Source organism: Cucurbita pepo, chromosome 16 (genome assembly GCF_057944985.1).
Source record: "Cucurbita pepo subsp. pepo isolate OVF chromosome 16, ASM5794498v1, whole genome shotgun sequence".
Classification (NCBI taxonomy): Eukaryota; Viridiplantae; Streptophyta; class Magnoliopsida; order Cucurbitales; family Cucurbitaceae; genus Cucurbita; species Cucurbita pepo.
The window spans coordinates 2,529,413-2,547,113 of NC_141813.1; the positions used below are offsets into that span (position 1 = coordinate 2,529,413).

Here is a 17,701-nt window from a genome sequence, read left to right on the forward strand (position 1 = left end):
CCAACCTACTTGTAGGCTGCCGTCGCTTCATTTTTCTACTGGGTTTCCACGACTTTCCTTTGGTCTATAAGAAGTTCGGGCTTACCCTTTACTGTGCTCTAACAATTGTGTAGGTCTCGAAGTTCTAACTGATTCCTCATTAAACATCTACCTTTGTTGTCCGTAGTGCCTCTTCGAGATTTGATCCTAAAATAAAAAAGTCGCTTTGGCCGAGTGGTTAAGGCGTGTGCCTGCTAAGTACATGGGGTTTCCCCGCGAGTGTTCGTATCTCTCAGGCGACGTAAAGTTCATATTTTTTTTTGTACTAGCGAAAGGCCACCGCTAAAAGACATTGTCCTTGTTGGCCCGTTACCTCACCAGGTATTCAGGCCCTTATTATAAGGAATGCTTCGTTCCCCTCTCCAACCCATGTTGGATGTGTCATGACCCAATTTTAATATAGAGGTTTCGAGATATTGAACTGCGACAAAAAGATAAATTTTGCACACTTTAAAAGACATACAACACCTTCGTCATAGGTTTCGAGATATCGAACTGCGACAAAAAGATAAATTTTGCACACTTTAAAAGACATACAACACCTTCGTCATAAATTTCAAGTTCTTTACAAACGGAAAAAGGGCATGGGATACAAAAAGAATTCAAAATCAACCTAAAAAATTAAACGACTAATTGATGTCCCAGGTCGAATACATCTAACATACACACCGTGTCGACACCGTTTTGTGATAGTAGAGCTCCAGAGAATCACCCCACCTTGACCAGTAACTGAACAAGGAAAGGAGAAAGGTGTAAGTATAAAAATCTACTTAGTAACCAACCTACTTGTAGGCTTCCGTCGCTTCATTCTTCTACTGGGTTTCCACGACTTTCCTTTGGTCTATAAGAAGTTCGGGCTTACCCTTTACTATGCTCTAACAATTGTGTAGGTCTCAAAGTTCTAACTGATTCCTCATTAAACATCTACCTTTGTTGTCCGTAGTGCCTCTTCGAGATTTGTTCCTAAAATAAAAAAGTCGCTTTGGCCGAGTGGTTAAGGCGTTTGCCTGCTAAGTATCTAGGTCACCGGTCCGTAGTGAATGACCGGTGACCTAGGTCGTGGCGCGACCTCATAAAATTATGATGAGATAATATGATGATTTCTAGTTTGAACATGATCGAAGGGAGGTTGTTGGTGCATCCATCAGTACCATAGAGACACGTAAGCTTGGAGGATGTGATCCCTGTGTCCCGACCAACTATTAGGCTATCCGACGTGGTCCCACCTTCCGTCTTAAGAATGGGTTTATAGCACAATGACCCTATTCATGAGATCACTAAATATTCCACATAGTTGAAAACTCACACTACTGTTGGGTTTTATGTCCTAAAACTCATAGTTTGTAAACAAAAACATATTCTATTTTCAATAAAGTTATTATTGTTGTTTATTCAGTAAAGATTGTTATTGAATAAAGTGAACTTTACGATCATTAATCTAAATCCAATAAACTAAGAACACTCTAGCTATAGTATGATTACTTGAACTATATGTAGAGACATAAGAGTGGATCAAGTTCAAGTATATAGTCAACATGATCTATAGTATAAGGATAAGGCTGGGTACCTTATTCTGGGGACACTATGGATGCGGCCCACTTTTGTATATGATATAAACAATGTGATCACTAAATTGTACATGTGGAGACATGTGAGTGGGGGCGTCCTATGCAATGAGTATTGCATAAGATCGGACCATGAAGAAAACCACTCTCACTTTATAATGTCGTTTACTGTTGAGACTGATTTTCTTTTCATTCGATAACCTAGGTAACTCGGTTTTAATCCTGAGCTAACCATGAACTCCTGTTTATTCGGAATTATCCTTAGATTTGCATGGGTGAGAGTGACTCTAGTTCGCCGACTCAATAGGCCTCCCATTTCAGGGGTAAGACTGGGTGAATGGCTGGGGACGTGGGGTGCAAGATGGAATTCACTCCTACCCACTTTTAGGGATAGAAGAGAGGTAGTTCCCTTAAGCACTGACTCCAAGTCTTGAACAAGGGGCCCCACCCTCTCATTGGCCTGAGAGGGATTCGGTTTACTGGTTGGACCACAAACCAATTTCTTCATTAGAGGATCAGTGAGACATAAGGAACAAGAAGTAACTTTAGGGGTAAAACTGTAAATTGACCCAGCTCTAGTTACGAACAAACTGTGAAGGATCGACTTACTAATCATGGTTATATCAAATGGACAGAAATATATCTATAGTGAGGGGAGTGCAACTACTAGGCTATAGTGGAGTGTCCTAGTAGTTAACGAATGTTGGTTAACAAGGTTAATGAGTTTAACCGGTTAATCTTAGATCGTTGGAGCCCATGATCTATAGGTCCATTAGGTCCCTCTGCTAGCTCATATCGGACTAAACCATAGAACAGTGTGACGAGTGAGTTCGAAGTGTTCGAATTCAAATTAGGGAATATGCGCTACATATATACGATATATTTAACCGCATTTTTGTTTTATTTACGAATTAAACAAAAAGAGAGAATCTGAGATATTTAAATAAGATTTAAATATCTTAATCAATTATGTGTCGGAATTGATTGAGATTGCATTTGAATTAATATTAAATATTAATTAAATAGTTTAATTAATCATTTAATGTTACTTTAATTTGAAATTCATTATTCAAATTAATTGTTGAATTAAAATGAAGAAAGTCAAAATGTTGACTTCATTTAATGGAAAAATCCATGTTAATGGATTTTTGAGGTGTCAAAATTTAGTTTAACCAAACTTGCATGCTTGCCAAATAAACCCCACAAGTTCGAGTAGAATTTTGAGTGTCAAAATTTGGTTAACTCAAACATGCATGCTTGCCACATAATCCCAAACATTTTAGTAAAATTTTAAGTGTCAAAATTTGGTGATCTCAAATTTACATGAACATGCAAACATGACTCTTTAAATATTGTGATCATGGTACATGGAAGGTCTTCTTCTTCTTGGTGAAAAACCTCTCACAAACACTCTCTTCACATATACAAAATCCCTCCCAAGTTTAGTCACAATCCCGTTCTAAGGCTGGAGGATAGTGGAGAAGACACTAGTGGTGGTTCGAAACCGGTTTGTGAGGAAAAAGGAGTTTGAACTACAAAAGGTTAGTATCTAAACTCATTACGTTTTAATACTTATGAACATGCTAGCTATTTACTATAATTGATGTTCTAAAAGTGCCTAAGATCAAAATTGCTTCCGCATGTGTTATATTAACACCATCAACTACCTTAATTGACCTCAGCATAGCTCAACAGTATTGTTACGGGAGTAGAAAAGGTAGAGGAGGGTCTGAAGACACGGTTCACACTACTTATAGCCTATAGAGCTAACTTGGTCATACTTGGGTGTCGTGGAGGTCTGCTAGGTTCTTAGGGGCATTAAGGTAGTTTAAATCTCTCTCTCTTTTCCATGATGCTCAAAGTTAACTCCTCTAGGCTAATTCGATCTTTGGGTATTGATATGGAATCAACCCAAGGAAAAGTTTTGAAACAAATTACCTTGATGATCAAGATCAAGAGTAAAGAAAACTCATTTCTAAACTCGTGTTTTGAATCACTCCACAAGAGATTTGATCTATCATTTGAATGACTTTAGCATGCAAGTTCTAAACAATAATTTGTTATGTATCATATATAATTTTAACAGATATAATCATTTACTTTACATAACTATTTACCGTATATAGTTTTATCCTATATAGCTTTTTATGTATAAGCTATAAATAAGTAAAGACCACCCACTACTGAAAAGGATAAATTTTGCCAAAGTTTAAAATGCATACTAACTCCTATGGTAAGAAATTTAAAGTTATTTATAAATGAAAAATTTAATGTGCTCTAAGTTGCTGGGTAGGTCTTAAAGTTCTAATTGATTCTCATTAACCATCTACTTTTTTAATCCTTAGTGTCTCTTTGAGAGGTATTCATAAAATAAAAAAGATGCTTTGGGCGAGCGATTAAAACGTGTTGCTGCTAAGTGCATGGGGTTTTCCTGTGAGAGTCCGATTCTCTCATGAGATGATTTTTTTTTTTTTTGTAATAGCCAAAAACCACTGCTAAAAGATATTATCAGCTTTGGCTTGTTACCTCACGATCTCATAAAGGTTTCCACACACTTATTATAAGAAATGCTTCGTTCCCCTCTCCAACTGATGTTGGATCTGCACAACACAATTTTTGAGGTTTCGAGAAATCGAACCGCGACGAAAGGATAAACTTTGCGCAATTTAAAAGACATAAAACAAGTGTGTTAAAAATTCCAAGTTATTTAGAAACAAAAAAAAAAAAAAAAAAAAAGGCACATGATACAAAAGAATTCAGAATCAACCTAAAAAAAATACAACTAATTGATATCCCAGGTCGTATACAACTAACAAACACTCTAGGTCAACACCTCTCTTTGATAGTAGATCTCCCGAGCACCTCCCCAACTTCACTGGTACTTGAAAAGGAAAGGGATAAAGGGGTAACTATAAAATTATACTTAGTAGCCAACCTACTTGTAGGCTCTCATGCATCCTTCTTCTACTAGGTCTACACGACTTTCCTTTGGTCTATAGGAAGTTTCGACTTACCCTTACCGAGCTCTAAGCTACAGTGTCTTTTAGAGACTCGTTCCTAATAAAATAAGAGTTACTTGGACGAGTGGTTAAGCCATGTGCCTGCTAAGTACATGGGTTTTCGTGCGAGAGTTTGAATCTCTCAGACGAAGAAATGTTCCTCTATTTATACTAGCCAAAGACCATAGCTAAAAGATATTGTCCACTTTGGCCCATTACCTCACGATCTCATAGAGGTATCCACACCCTTATTATAAGGAAGTCTTCGTTCCCTCTCCAAACGATGTTGGATATGTCATGGCCCAATTTTAAAGGTTTCAAGAAATCGAACCGAGAAGATAAATTTTTCACACCTTAAAGGACATACATCACTTGTGCAATAAATTTCAAGTTATTTACAAACACAAAAAAGGGCATGGGATAAAAAATAATTCAAAATCAACCCAAAAAATTATACAACTAATTGATGTCCGAGGTCGAATACAACTAACAGACACTTCGAGTCGACACACCTCTGTGATAGTAGAGCTCCTGGGCATCTCCCCACCTTGACCAGTACCTGAAATGGAAAAGGAGAAAGGGGTAAGTATAAAAATATACTTAGTAACCAACCTATGTGTAGGTTTTTATCGCTTCCTTCTTCTAATAGGTTTCCATGATTTTCTTTGATTTATATGAAGTTCGGGCTTACACTTTAGTGCGCTGTAAGCTACCATGTAGGTCTTAAAGTTCTAATTGATTTCTCACTAATAATCTACCTTTGTAGTCCCTAGTGCCTCTTTAAGACTAGTTGCTAAAACAAAAAAATTTGCTTTGACCGAGTGGTTAAGGTATGTGCTTGTTATGAACATGCGGTTTCCCCACGAGTGTTTGAATCTCACTTTTGCTCGTTACCTCACTATCTCGTAGAGGTTTACACACTTTTATAAGGAATGCTTCATTCCTTTCAACAACTGATGAGGGATCTGTCACAACCAAATTTTTGAGTTTTCGAGAAATCAAACAACGACGAAAGCATAAATTTTTGCGCAGTTTAAAGACATATAATACATAGGGATCTGTCACAATAAAATTCTTGAGGTTTTGAGAAATAAAACAGAGACGAATGGATAGCACACTTTAAAAGACATACAACACCTGTGTTGCAAATTTCAAGTTATTTACAAACGGAAAAAAGGGCATGGGATACAAAAGAATTCAAAATCAACCAAAAAAATTATACAACTAATTGATGTCTCAGGTCGAATACAACTAACATACACTCCGAGTCGACACCCCTCTGTGATAGTAGAGCTCCCGAGCATCTCCCCACCTTGACCAGTACCTGAATTAGAAAAGGAGAAAGGGCTAGGTATAAAAATGTACTTAGTAACCAACCTACTTGTAGTCCTTTATCACTTCCTTCTTCTGCTAGGTTTTCACGACTTTTCTTTTGTCTATAGGAAGTTTGGCCTTACCATTTACTGGGCTCTAAGCTACCGTGTAGGTCTCGAAGTTCTAATTGATTCCTCATTAATCATCTACTTTTGTTTTCCCTAGCGCCTCTTCGAGATTCATTCCTAACACAAAAATGTCACTTTGGGCGAGTGGTTACGACATGTGCTTGCTAAGTACATGAGGTTTCCCTCGAGAATTCGAATCTCTCATGTGACAAAAAGTTCAATTTTCTTGTACTAGCCAAAGACCACTGCTAAAAGACATTGTCCGCTTTAGCCCAATACCTCACGATCTCATAGAGGTATTCACACTATATATAAGGAATGCTTCGATCCCCTCTCAAACCGATGTTGGATCTGTCATGATCCAATTTTAGAGGTTTCGAGCAATCGAACTGCGACAGAAAGATAAATTTTGCACGCTTTAAAAGACATACAACACCTGTGTTGAAAATTTCAAGTTCTTTACAAACGGAAAAAAGGGCATCGGATACAAAAGAATTCAAAATCAACCAAAAAATTATACAACTAATTGATGTCCCACGTCGAATACAACTAACATACACTCCGGGTCGACACCCCTCTGTGATAGTAGAGCTCCCGAGCATCTCCCCACGTTGACCAGTCTTTGAACTAGAAAAGCATAACTTGTAGGCCCTCATCGCTTCCTTCTTCTAATAGGTTTCAACGACTTTCCTTTGACCTATAGGAAGTTCGGGCTTACCCTTTATTGCACTCTAAGCTACCGTGTAGGTCTTGAAGTTCTAATTGAATCCTCATTAATCATCTACCTTTGGTGTACCTAGTGATTCTTCGAGATTCATTCCTAAAACAAAAAAGTGACTTCGGCTAAGTGGTTAAGGCGTGTGCTTGCTAAGTATATGGAGTTTTATTGCGAGAGTTGAACTCTTTTAGGCCACGAAAAGGTCCCTTTTTTTTTTTTTTTTTTTTTGTAGTAGCCAAAGGCCACCGCTAAAAGATATTGACCGCTTTTGCCGGTTACCTCATGATTCACACCCTTATTATAAGGAATGCTTGGTTTCCCTTCCCAACAAATGTTGGATCGGTCGAAAAGATCAATTTTGCACACTTTAAAAGACTTACAACACCTGTGTGGGCCTCGCATACAAAAGAATTTAAAATCAACGAAAAAAATTACACAACTAACTGATGTCCCAAGTCGAATACAACTAACATACACTCCAGGTCGCACCCCTTTGTGATAGTAGTGCTCCCGAGAATTTTCTCACCTTAACCAGTATTTGAAATAGTAAACAACCTACTTGTAGGCCATCCTTGCTTCCTTCTTCTACTAGGTTTCCATGACTTTCCTTTGGGCTATAGGAAGTTTGGGCTTATCCTTTACTGCGCTTTAAGCTACCGTGTAGGTCTCGAAGTTCTAATTGAATCCTCATTAATCATCTACCTTTGTTGTCCTTCGTGCGTCTTCGAGATTGGTTCGTAAAACAAAAAAGTTGCTTTGGATGAGTGGTTAAGGCTTGTGCCATGCTAAGTACATGGAATTTCCTCGCAAGAGTTTGAATCTCCTAGTCAACGAAAAGTTCATTTTTTCTGTACTAGCCACTTTAAAAGACATAGAAAACCTGTGTCGCAAATTTCAAGTTATTTACAGACAGAAACTCCAGGTCGACACCCCTCTGTGATAGTAGAGCTTTCGAGCATCTCCCCACCTTGACCAGTACTGAACTAGAAAAGGAGAAAGGTGTAAGTATAAAAATCGACACCCCTCTATGATAGTAGAGCTTTCGAGAATCTCCTCACCTTGACCAGTACTTGAACTAGAAAAGGAGAAAGGTGTAAGTATAAAAATATACTTAGTAACCAACCTACTTGTAGGCCCTCATTGCTTCTTCCTTCCACTAGGTTTCCACGACATTCCTTTGGTCTGTAGGAAGTTTGGGATTACCCTTTACTACGCTCTAAGCTACCGTGTAGGTCCCGAAGTTCAAATTGATTCCTCACTAATCATCTACTCTTGTTGTCCTTAGTACCTCTTCGAGATTCATTCTTAAAAAAAAAAGTTGCTTTGGCCGAGTGGTTAAGGTAAGTACATGGGATTTCCTCATGAGAGTTCGAATCTGCCAGGCCACTAAAAGTTCATATTTTTGTACTAGCCAAAGGCCACCAATAAAAGATGTTGCCCACTTGTGCCCAAGTATTCACACCTTGTTATAAGGACTTCTTCGTTCACCTTATAAATTTTGCACACTTTAAAAGACTTACAAGATAAATTTTGCACACTTTAAAAGACATACAGCACCAATCAACCAAAAAAATTATACAACTAATTGAACTAAAATAATTTCTTTCACTTCTAAGCCCAATAATTCGATTCGGAGTTAGGAGTTAGGACACTAAGATTTAAGGTCATTTCTTAACTTTGCTCTCCATTTCTAAGTTCGTAGCCTTCGTAGTAGCTTCATCGATGTTACCTACCAAATAAGATGAAGCTACCTACCAAATAAAAGCCTTGTTCGGGAAGACCATCTAATTCTTCGGAAAAAATTAATTTAAACCCTCTAAGAATTCCCTCCATAACTAAGACCATTCCAATGCTCCTTTTCGCCATGCATAAACTAAACCGACAATTAGGATAAACACGAAAATTAAAGCTTCTAAAAGACGGATACCCCTAATACATCAAAACTCATTGCCCATGGATAAAGAAAAACATTTTGCACACTTTAAAAGACATACAACACCTATGTCAGAAATTCCAAGATATTTACAAATGGAAAAAAGGGCTTGGGATAGAAAAGAATACAAAATCAACCAAAAAAATTATATAACTAATTGATGTCCCAGGTCGAATACAACTAACATACACTCTGGGTCGACAACCCTATGTGATAGTAGAGCTTCCGTGCATCTCCCCACCTTGACCAGTACATGAACTAGAAAAGGAGAAAGGTGTAAGTATAAAAATATACTTAGTAACAACCCTACATGTAGGCCCTCATCGCTTGCTTCTTCAACTAGGTTTCCACCACTTTCCTTTGATCTATAGGAAGTTCGGGCTTACCCTTTACTGCGCTCTAGGCTACCTTGTAGGTCCTGAAGTTCTAATTGATTCCTCATTAATCATCTACCTTTGTTGTCCCTAGTGTCTCTTCAAGATTCGTTCCAAAAAACAAAAAAGTCGCTTTAGTCAAGTGGTTAAGGCGTGTGCCTACTAAGTACATAGGATTTTCCCGCGAGAGTTTGAATCTCTTCGGCGACGAAAAGTTCATTTTTTTGTACTAGCCAAAGGTCATCGTTAAAAAATATTGGAAAAGATAAATTTTAACACTTTAAAAGACATACAACACCTATGTCAAAAATTTCAAGTTATTTACAAACCGGAAACAAAATCAACCCAAAAAATTATACAACTTATTGATGTCCCACGTCGAATTCAACTAACATACACTCCGATTCGACACCCCTCTATGATAATAGAGCTCTGGAGCATCTCCCCACCTTGACCAGTACCTGAACTAGAAAAGAAGAAAGGTGTAAGTATAAAAATATACTTAGTAACCATCCTACTTGTAAGCCGTCATCGCTTCCTTCTTCTACTAGGTTTCCACGACTTTCCTTTTGTTATCTTGGAAGTTCGGGCTTAGTCTTTATTGCGCTCTAAGCTACCGTTTAGGTCTAGAAGTTCTAATTGATTCCTCATTAATCATCTACCTTTGTTGTCCCTAGTGTCTCTTCGAGGTTCATTCCTAAAATAAAAAAGTTGCTTTGGTTGAGTGGTTAAGGTGTTTGCTAGCTTAGTACATGGGGTCTCCCCGTGAGAGTTCAAATATCTTGAGCAACGAAAAGTTCAATTTTTTGTACTAAAAAGGGCTTGGGATACAAAAGAATTCAAAATCAACTCAAAAAATTATCCCAAGCATCTACAATTATCCCAAGCATCTACTAGGTTTCCACCGCTTCCTTCTTCTACTAGGTTTCCACGACTTTCCTTTGGTCTATGCGTGTAAGTAGGCCCTCATCGCTTCCTTCTTCTACTAGGTTTCCACGACTTTCCTTTGGTCTATAGAAAGTTCGGGCTTACCCCTTATTGCGCTCTAAGCTACCATGTAGGTCCCAAATTTCTAATTTATTCCTCAGTAATCATTCACCTTTGTTGTCCCTAGTGTCTCTTCAAGATTCATTCCTTAAAAAACAAAAAGGTTGCTTTGGTTGAGTGGTTAATGCGTGTGCTTGCTAAGTAAATGAGATTTTTCGTGAGAGTTTGAATCTCTTAGGCGATGAAAAGTTCATTTTTTTGTATTTTTTTTTTTTACTAGGAACAAGCCACCCCTAAAAGATAATGTCCACTTTGGCCCGTTACCTTACGGTCTCATAGAGGTGTTCACACCCTTATATATGGGATGCTTCGTTCCCCTCTCAAACCGATGTTGGATCTGGGATCGAACTGCGATGAAAAGATAAATTTTTTTACACTTAAAAAGACATAAAACACCTGTGTTAGAAATTTCAAGTTATTTACAAACGGGAAAAAGGGCTTGGGATATAAAAGAATTCAAAAATCAACCCAAAAAATTATACAACTAATATATGTCCTAGGTCGAATACAACTAACATACACTCCGGGTCGACACCCCTTTGTGATTGTAGAGCTCCCCAGCATCTCCCCACCTTGACCAGTACCTGAACTAAAAAAATTTGAAAGGTGTAAATATAAAAATATACTTGGTAACCATCCTACTTGTAGGCCCTCATCGCTTCCTTCTTCTACTAGGTCTCCACAACTTTTCTTTGGTCTATAGGAAGTTTGGGATTACCCTTTACTGCGCTCTGAGCTACTGTGTAGGTCCCGAAGTTCTAATTGATTCCTCATTAAATATCTACCTTTGTTGTCCCTAGTGCCTCTTTGATATTCATTCCTTAAAAAAAAGTCACTTTGGTCGAGTGATTAAGGCATGTGCCTGCTAAGTACATATGGATTCCCTCCGAGAGTTCAAAATTCTTAGGCGACATAACGTTCTATTTTTGTACTAGCCAAAGGCCACCGCTAAAAGATATTGTCCAATTTGGGGCTCGTTACCTCACGGTCTCATAGAGGTATTCACACCTTTACATATTTGGAATGCTTCGTTCCCCTCTCAAACCTATGTTGGAGGTCTCATATGGGTATTCACACCTTTATATATTTGGAATGCTTCGTTCCTCTCTCAAACTGATGTTGAATCTTGGATCCAACTGCAATGAAAAGATAAAATTTTCACACTTTAAAAGATATATAACACCTTTTTTCGAAATTTCAAGTTATTTACAAACACGAAAAAGGGCTTGGGATACAAAAGAATTCAAAATCAACCAAAAAAATTATACAACCAATAGATGTCCCATGTCGAATAAAACTAAAATACACTCCAGGTCGACACCTTGACCAGTACTTGAACTAAAAGAGGAGAAAGGTGGAAGTATAAAAATATACTTAGTAACCAACCTCCTTGTAGGCTCTCATCGCTTCTTTCTTCTACTAGGTTTCCACGACTTTCCTTTGGTCTATAGGATGTTCGGGCTTACCCTTTATTGCGCCCTAAAGCTACCATGTAGGTCCCGAATTTCTAATTTATTCCTCATTAATCATTTACCTTTGTTGTCCCTAGTGTCTCTTCAAGATTCATTCCTTAAAAAAAAAAAAAGTTGCTATGGCGGAGTGGTTTACATGTGTGCCTGTTAAGTACATGGGATTTCTCCGCGAGAGTTCGAATTTTTCAGGCGACGAAAAGTTCATTTTTTTGTACTAGCCACAGGCCACCGCTAAAGATAATGTTAGCTTTGGCCCGTTACCTCACGATCTCGTAGTGGTATTCACACCCTTATATATGGAATGCTTCGTTCCCCTCTCAAATCGATCTTTGATCTGGGATCGAACTGCGATGAAAAGATAAAATTTTTTACACTTTAAACGACATAGAACACCTATGTCAGAAATTTCGAGTTATTTACAAACGGAAAAAAGGGTTTCGGATACAAAAAAATTCAAAATCAACCAAAAAATTATACAACTAATAGATGTCCTAGGTCGAATACAACTAACATACACTCCGGGTCGACACCCCTTTGTGATAGTAGATCTCCCCCAATATCTCCCCACCTTGACGAGTACCTAAACTAAAAAATTTGAAAGGGGTAAGTATAAAAATATACTTAGTAACCATCCTACTTGTAGGCCTTCATTGTTTCCTTCTTCTTCCACAACTTTTCTTTGGTCTATAGGAAGTTCGGGCGTACCCTTTACTGCTCTCTAAGCTACCGTATAGGTTCCGAAGTTCTAATTGATTCCTCATTAATCATCTACCTTTGTTATCCCTAGTGCCTCTTTGCGATTCATTCCTTAGAAAAAAAAGTTGCTTTGGCCGAGTGTTTAAGATGTGTGCTTGCAAAGTACATGGGGTTTCCCTGCGAGATTTCAAATCTCTCAGGTGACGAAAAGTTCAATTTTTTGTACTAGCCAAAGGCCACCGCTAAAAGATATTGTCAACTTTGGGGCCCGTTACCCCACAGTCTCATAGAGGTATTCACACCCTTATATGTGGAATGCTTCGTTTCTTGAATCTGGGATCGAACTGTGATGAAAAGATGAAATTTCTGACAAAGTCAAGTTGTTTACAAACCGAAAAAAGGCTTGGGATACAAAAGAATTCAAAATCAACCCAAAAAATTATACAACCAATAGATGAGTGATACAAAAGAATTCAAAATCAACCCAAAAAATTATACAACTAATAGATGTCCCAGGTCGAATACAACTAACATACACTTTGGGTCGACACCCCTCTATGATAGTAGAGCTCCCGAGCATCTCCCCACCTTGACCAGTACGTGAACTAGAAAATGAGAAAGATGTAAGTATAAAAATATACTTAGTAACCAACCTACTTGTAGGCCCTCATAACCCGAGTAAGAATAAGTGACGATTAGTCATATCTCTCCATAGTACATTTTGGGGCATTTTAGCCCTGACAAGTGTAGAAATGATTTTTTTGAACATGAAGTGGTAAAGGTCTATCTAAGATGAAAGCATGTAAAAGGGGTTTGTAATGGGCATGCAACCATGGACAACACGTCCTGAACAAATATGACGCGGACATTCGACATGCAGCCATAAACAACACGCCTTGGACAAGCATGACCATGACACCTATATTGGATCAAAGTTTTCCAAATTTGTTCCCTCATGAGTTATTTCAAGAGTTTTTCAAATTTCATATGCCCAAGAACACATGGATACTCTATTAAATTCATTGTTAATTAGTGCAGAATAAAGATAATTTATAGCACTACCATCAAAAGAACTTTTTTTCATATCCTACTCATCAAATTCCCCCTCTATTTTAGGTATCTCAATATTATTAACAATTTTTTCATATCTTAATTCCTCCTCTATTGTAGGCACCATAAGGTTATTAACAATTTTTATTAGAAGAAGATCATTTACTAATATTTAACCAGATAATGGATTGCAAATAAATTCTCATTCTAGCTTTATGTTAAGAATGAGAAAGCTCTAATACCTTGTTAAGAATGAGAAACATAAGTGGGATTGAAAGTCCTAACTGATTATGGCTATATAAAATATGTTCCAATACTCACCCTCAAGTTGGAGGGTGTAGGTCAATAGCACCCAACTTGTCTTTACTCCCCCAAGTTAAGTGTCTCAAGTTGGAGAGTGTAGGTCAATAACACCCAACTTGTGTTTTAGATAATTAAATTGTTGTCTTCCCAATAGTGAAAATATGTGTCAAGTTAACTCTAAACAGTATTTTTGCTCAGACACATCGGTTTGCTTTTGAGACTTCCAATAAATAAATGAACTTCAGAGGAAGATACAAAAGTTGAAACATCGGTTTTCTTTTTTAGACTTCCAAAAAATAATTGAATTTTCGAAAACATTGGTTTGCTTTTTAGACTTCCAATAAATAATTGAACTTACCAATAAGATGCAAAACCCAAATGATAAGATGCAAAACCCAAATGATTTGGACCCATTGGTTTGCTTTTTAGACTTTCAAGGACTTATTGATTTACCATAAGATGCAAAACAGAGATGATCTATACACATTGGTTTGCTTTTTAGACTTTCAATAAATTATTGAATTTCCCAAAAAAAAAAAAATGCAAAACCTAGAAATAGACGGAGTTTGATTGGTTTGCTGTTTAGACTTTCAATAAATTATTGAATTCCCGAGAAAGATGCAAAATCCAAAATAGACTACTTTTTATGTATCTCAGAACTTGAAGAGTTGATTCTTGGTTTATACCTAAATGATTTACTCCACGATTGGTAATTTATCCCATTTAATTTGATTGGAACAAAGTGAATATCCTTGTTGAATAGAGCGGAAAAAAAAAGGATATACTAAATAAAAATTCGAAGTTTTGAAGCTCGACTTGGCTGATACCGTCATAAAGGTAATTTTAACATTAAAGAACACAAACATCGATGCTCTGATTTCTTAAAAGAACTATCAGAGGATTACACGAACAAGGATATCTCATCACTTTGGCCAGTGGTCTTACAACAACTTTTTTTGTTTTAGGAACAAATCTCGAAGAGGCACTGCGGACAACAAAGGACCTACACAATTATTTAGAGCACAGTAAAGGGTAAGCCCGAACTTCTTAAAGACCAAAGGAAAGTCGAGGAAACCTAGTAGAAGAATGAAGCGACGACAGCCTACAAGTAGGTTGGTAAATAAGTAGATTTTTATACTTACACCTTTCTTCTTTCCTTGTTCAATTACTGGTCAAGGTGGGGTGATACTCTGGAGCTCTACTATCACAAAACGGTGTCGACACGGTGTGTATGATAGATGTATTCGACCTGGGACATCAATTAGTCGTTTAATTTTTTAGGTTGATTTTGAATTCTTTTTGTATCCCATGCCTTTTTTCAGTTTGTAAAGAACTTGAAATTTATAACGAATGTGTTGTATGTCTTTTAAAGTGTGCAAAATTTATCTTTTTGTCGCAGTTCGATATCTCGAAACCTCTAAAATTAAAATTGGGTCATGACACATTCAACATGGGTTGGAGAGGGGAACGAAGCATTCCTTATAATAAGGACCTGAATAGAGGTAACGAGCCAACGAGGACAATGTCTTTTAGCGGTGGCCTTTGGCTAGTACAAAAAAAAAAAAAATTTACGTCGCCTGAGAGATTCGATCTCTCGCGGGGAAACCCCATGTACTTAGCAAGCACACACCTTAACCACTCGGCCAAAGCAACTTTGTTGTTTTGGGAACAAATCAAGAAGAGGCACTACGGACAACAAAGGTAGATGTTTATTGAGGGAATCAGTTAGAACTTTGAGACCTACACAATTGTTAGAGCACAAAGACCGAACTTCTTATAGACCAAAGGAAAGTCGTGGAAACCCAGTAGAAGAATGAAGCGACGACAGCCTACAAGTAGGTTGGTTACTAAGTAGATTTTTATACTTACACCTTTCTCCTTTCCATGTTCAGTTACTGGTCAAGGTGGGGTGATGCTCTGGAGCTCTACTATCACAAAACGGTGTCGACACGGTGTGTATGTTAGATGTATTCGACCTGGGACATCAATTAGTCGTTTAATTTTTTAGGTTGATTTTGAATTCTTTTTGTATCCCATGCCCTTTTTCCGTTTATAAAGAACTTGAAATTTATGACGAAGGTGTTGTATGTCGTTTAAAGTGTGCAAAATTTATCTTTTTGTCGCAGTTCGATATCTCGAAACCTCTAAAAATTAAAATTGGGTCATGACACATCCAACATGGGTTGGAGAGGGAAACGAAGCATTTCTTATAATAAGGGCCTGAATACCTGGTGAGGTAACGGGTCAACGAGGACAATGTCTTTTAGCGGTGGCCTTTGGCTAGTACAAAAAAAAAATATGAACCTTAACGTCGCCTGAGAGATTCGAACTCTCGCGGGGAAACCCCATGTACTTAACAGGCACACGGCATAACCACTCGGCCAAAGTGACTTTTTTATTTTGGGAACAAATCTCGAAGAGGCACTACGGACAACAAAGGTAGATGTTTAATGAGGAATCAGTTAGAACTTCGAGACCTACACAATTGTTAGAGCACAGTAAAGGGTAAGCCCGAACTTCTTATAGACCAAAGGAAAGTCGTGGAAACCCAGTAGAAGAATGAAGCGAGGCAGCCTACAAGGAGGTTTGTTACGAAGTAGATTTTTATACTTACAACTTTGTCCTTTCCTTGTTCAGTTACTGGTCAAGGTGGGGTGATGCTCTGGAGCTCTACTATCACAAAACGGTGTCGACACGGTGTGTATGTTAGATGTATTCGACCTGGGACGTCAATTAGTACTTTAATTTTATAGGTTGATTTTGAATTCTTTTTGTATCCCATGCCCTTTTTCCGTTTGTAAAGAACTTGAAATTTGTGACGAAGGTGTTGTATGTCTTTTAAAGTGTGCAAAATTTATCTTTTTGTCGCAGTTCGATATCTATCGGTCATGACACATCCAACATAGGTTGGAGAGGGGAACGAAGCATTCCTTATAATAAGGGCCTGAATACCTGGTGAGGTAACGGGCCAACAAGGACAATGTCTTTTAGCGATGGCCTTTGGCTAGTACAAAAATAAATATGAACCTTACGTCGCCTGAGAGATTCGAACTCTCGCGGGGAATCCCCATGTATTTAGCAGGCACACGCCATAACCACTCGGCCAAAGCGACTTTTTTATTTTAGGAACAAATCTCGAAGAGGCACTACGGACAACAAAGGTAGACGTTTAATGAGGAATCAGTTAGAACTTCGAGACCTACACAATTGTTAGAGCACAGTAAAGGGTAAGCCCGAACTTCTTATAGACCAAAGGAAAGTCGTGGAAACCCAGTAGAAGAATGAAGCGACGGCAGCCTACAAGTAGGTTGGTTACTAAGTAGATTTTTATACTTACACCTTTCTCCTTTTCTTGTTTAGTTACTGGTCAAGGTGGGGTGATGCTTTGGAGCTCTACTATCACAAAACGGTGTCGACATGGTGTGTATGTTAGATGTATTCGAATTGGGACATCAATTAGTCGTTTAATTTTTTAGGTTGATTTTGAATTCTTTTTGTATCCCATGCCCTTTTTCCGTTTGTAAAGAACTTGAAATTTATGACGAAGGTGTTGTATGTCTTTTAAAGTGTGCAAAATTTATCTTGCTGTCGCAGTTCGATATCTCGAAACCTCTAAAAATTAAAATTGGGTCATGACACATCCAACATGGGTTGGAGAGGGGAACGAAGCATTTCTTATAATAAGGGCCTGAATACCTAGTGAGGTAACGGGCCAACGAGGACAATGTCTTTTAGCGGTGGCCTTTGGCTAGTACAAAAAAAAATATGAACCTTACGTCGCTTGAGAGATTCGAACTCTCGCGGGGAAACCCCATGTACTTAGCAGGCACACGCCTTAACCACTCGGCGAAAGCGACTTTTTTATATTAGGAACAAATCTCGAAGAGGCACTACGGACAACAAAGGTAGATGTTTAATAAGGAATAAGTTAGAACTTCGAGACCTACACAATTGTTAGAGCACAGTAAAGGGTAAGCCCGAACTTCTTATAGACCAAAGGAAAGTCGTGGAAACCCAGTAGAAGAATGAAGCGACGGCAGCCTACAAGTAGGTTGGTTACTAT

At 37.9% G+C, this 17,701-nt stretch overlaps 4 non-coding genes across 4 annotated transcripts; 1 reads left to right on the forward strand and 3 right to left on the reverse strand.

The window, feature by feature from the left end:
• The first annotated feature begins 199 nt into the window (after positions 1 to 199).
• TRNAS-GCU (transfer RNA serine (anticodon GCU)) lies at positions 200 to 281 on the forward strand. Its single transcript has one exon. It is a non-coding gene; the product is annotated as a tRNA-Ser (tRNA).
• A 14,928-nt stretch (positions 282 to 15,209) lies between these two features.
• On the reverse strand, positions 15,210 to 15,291 carry TRNAS-GCU (transfer RNA serine (anticodon GCU)). The gene has a single exon. It is a non-coding gene; the product is annotated as a tRNA-Ser (tRNA).
• Positions 15,292 to 16,669: 1,378 nt separating this feature from the next.
• Positions 16,670 to 16,751, reverse strand: TRNAS-GCU (transfer RNA serine (anticodon GCU)). Its single transcript has one exon. It is a non-coding gene; the product is annotated as a tRNA-Ser (tRNA).
• A 662-nt stretch (positions 16,752 to 17,413) lies between these two features.
• Positions 17,414 to 17,495, reverse strand: TRNAS-GCU (transfer RNA serine (anticodon GCU)). Its single transcript has one exon. It is a non-coding gene; the product is annotated as a tRNA-Ser (tRNA).
• Between the last annotated feature and the right edge of the window lie 206 nt (positions 17,496 to 17,701).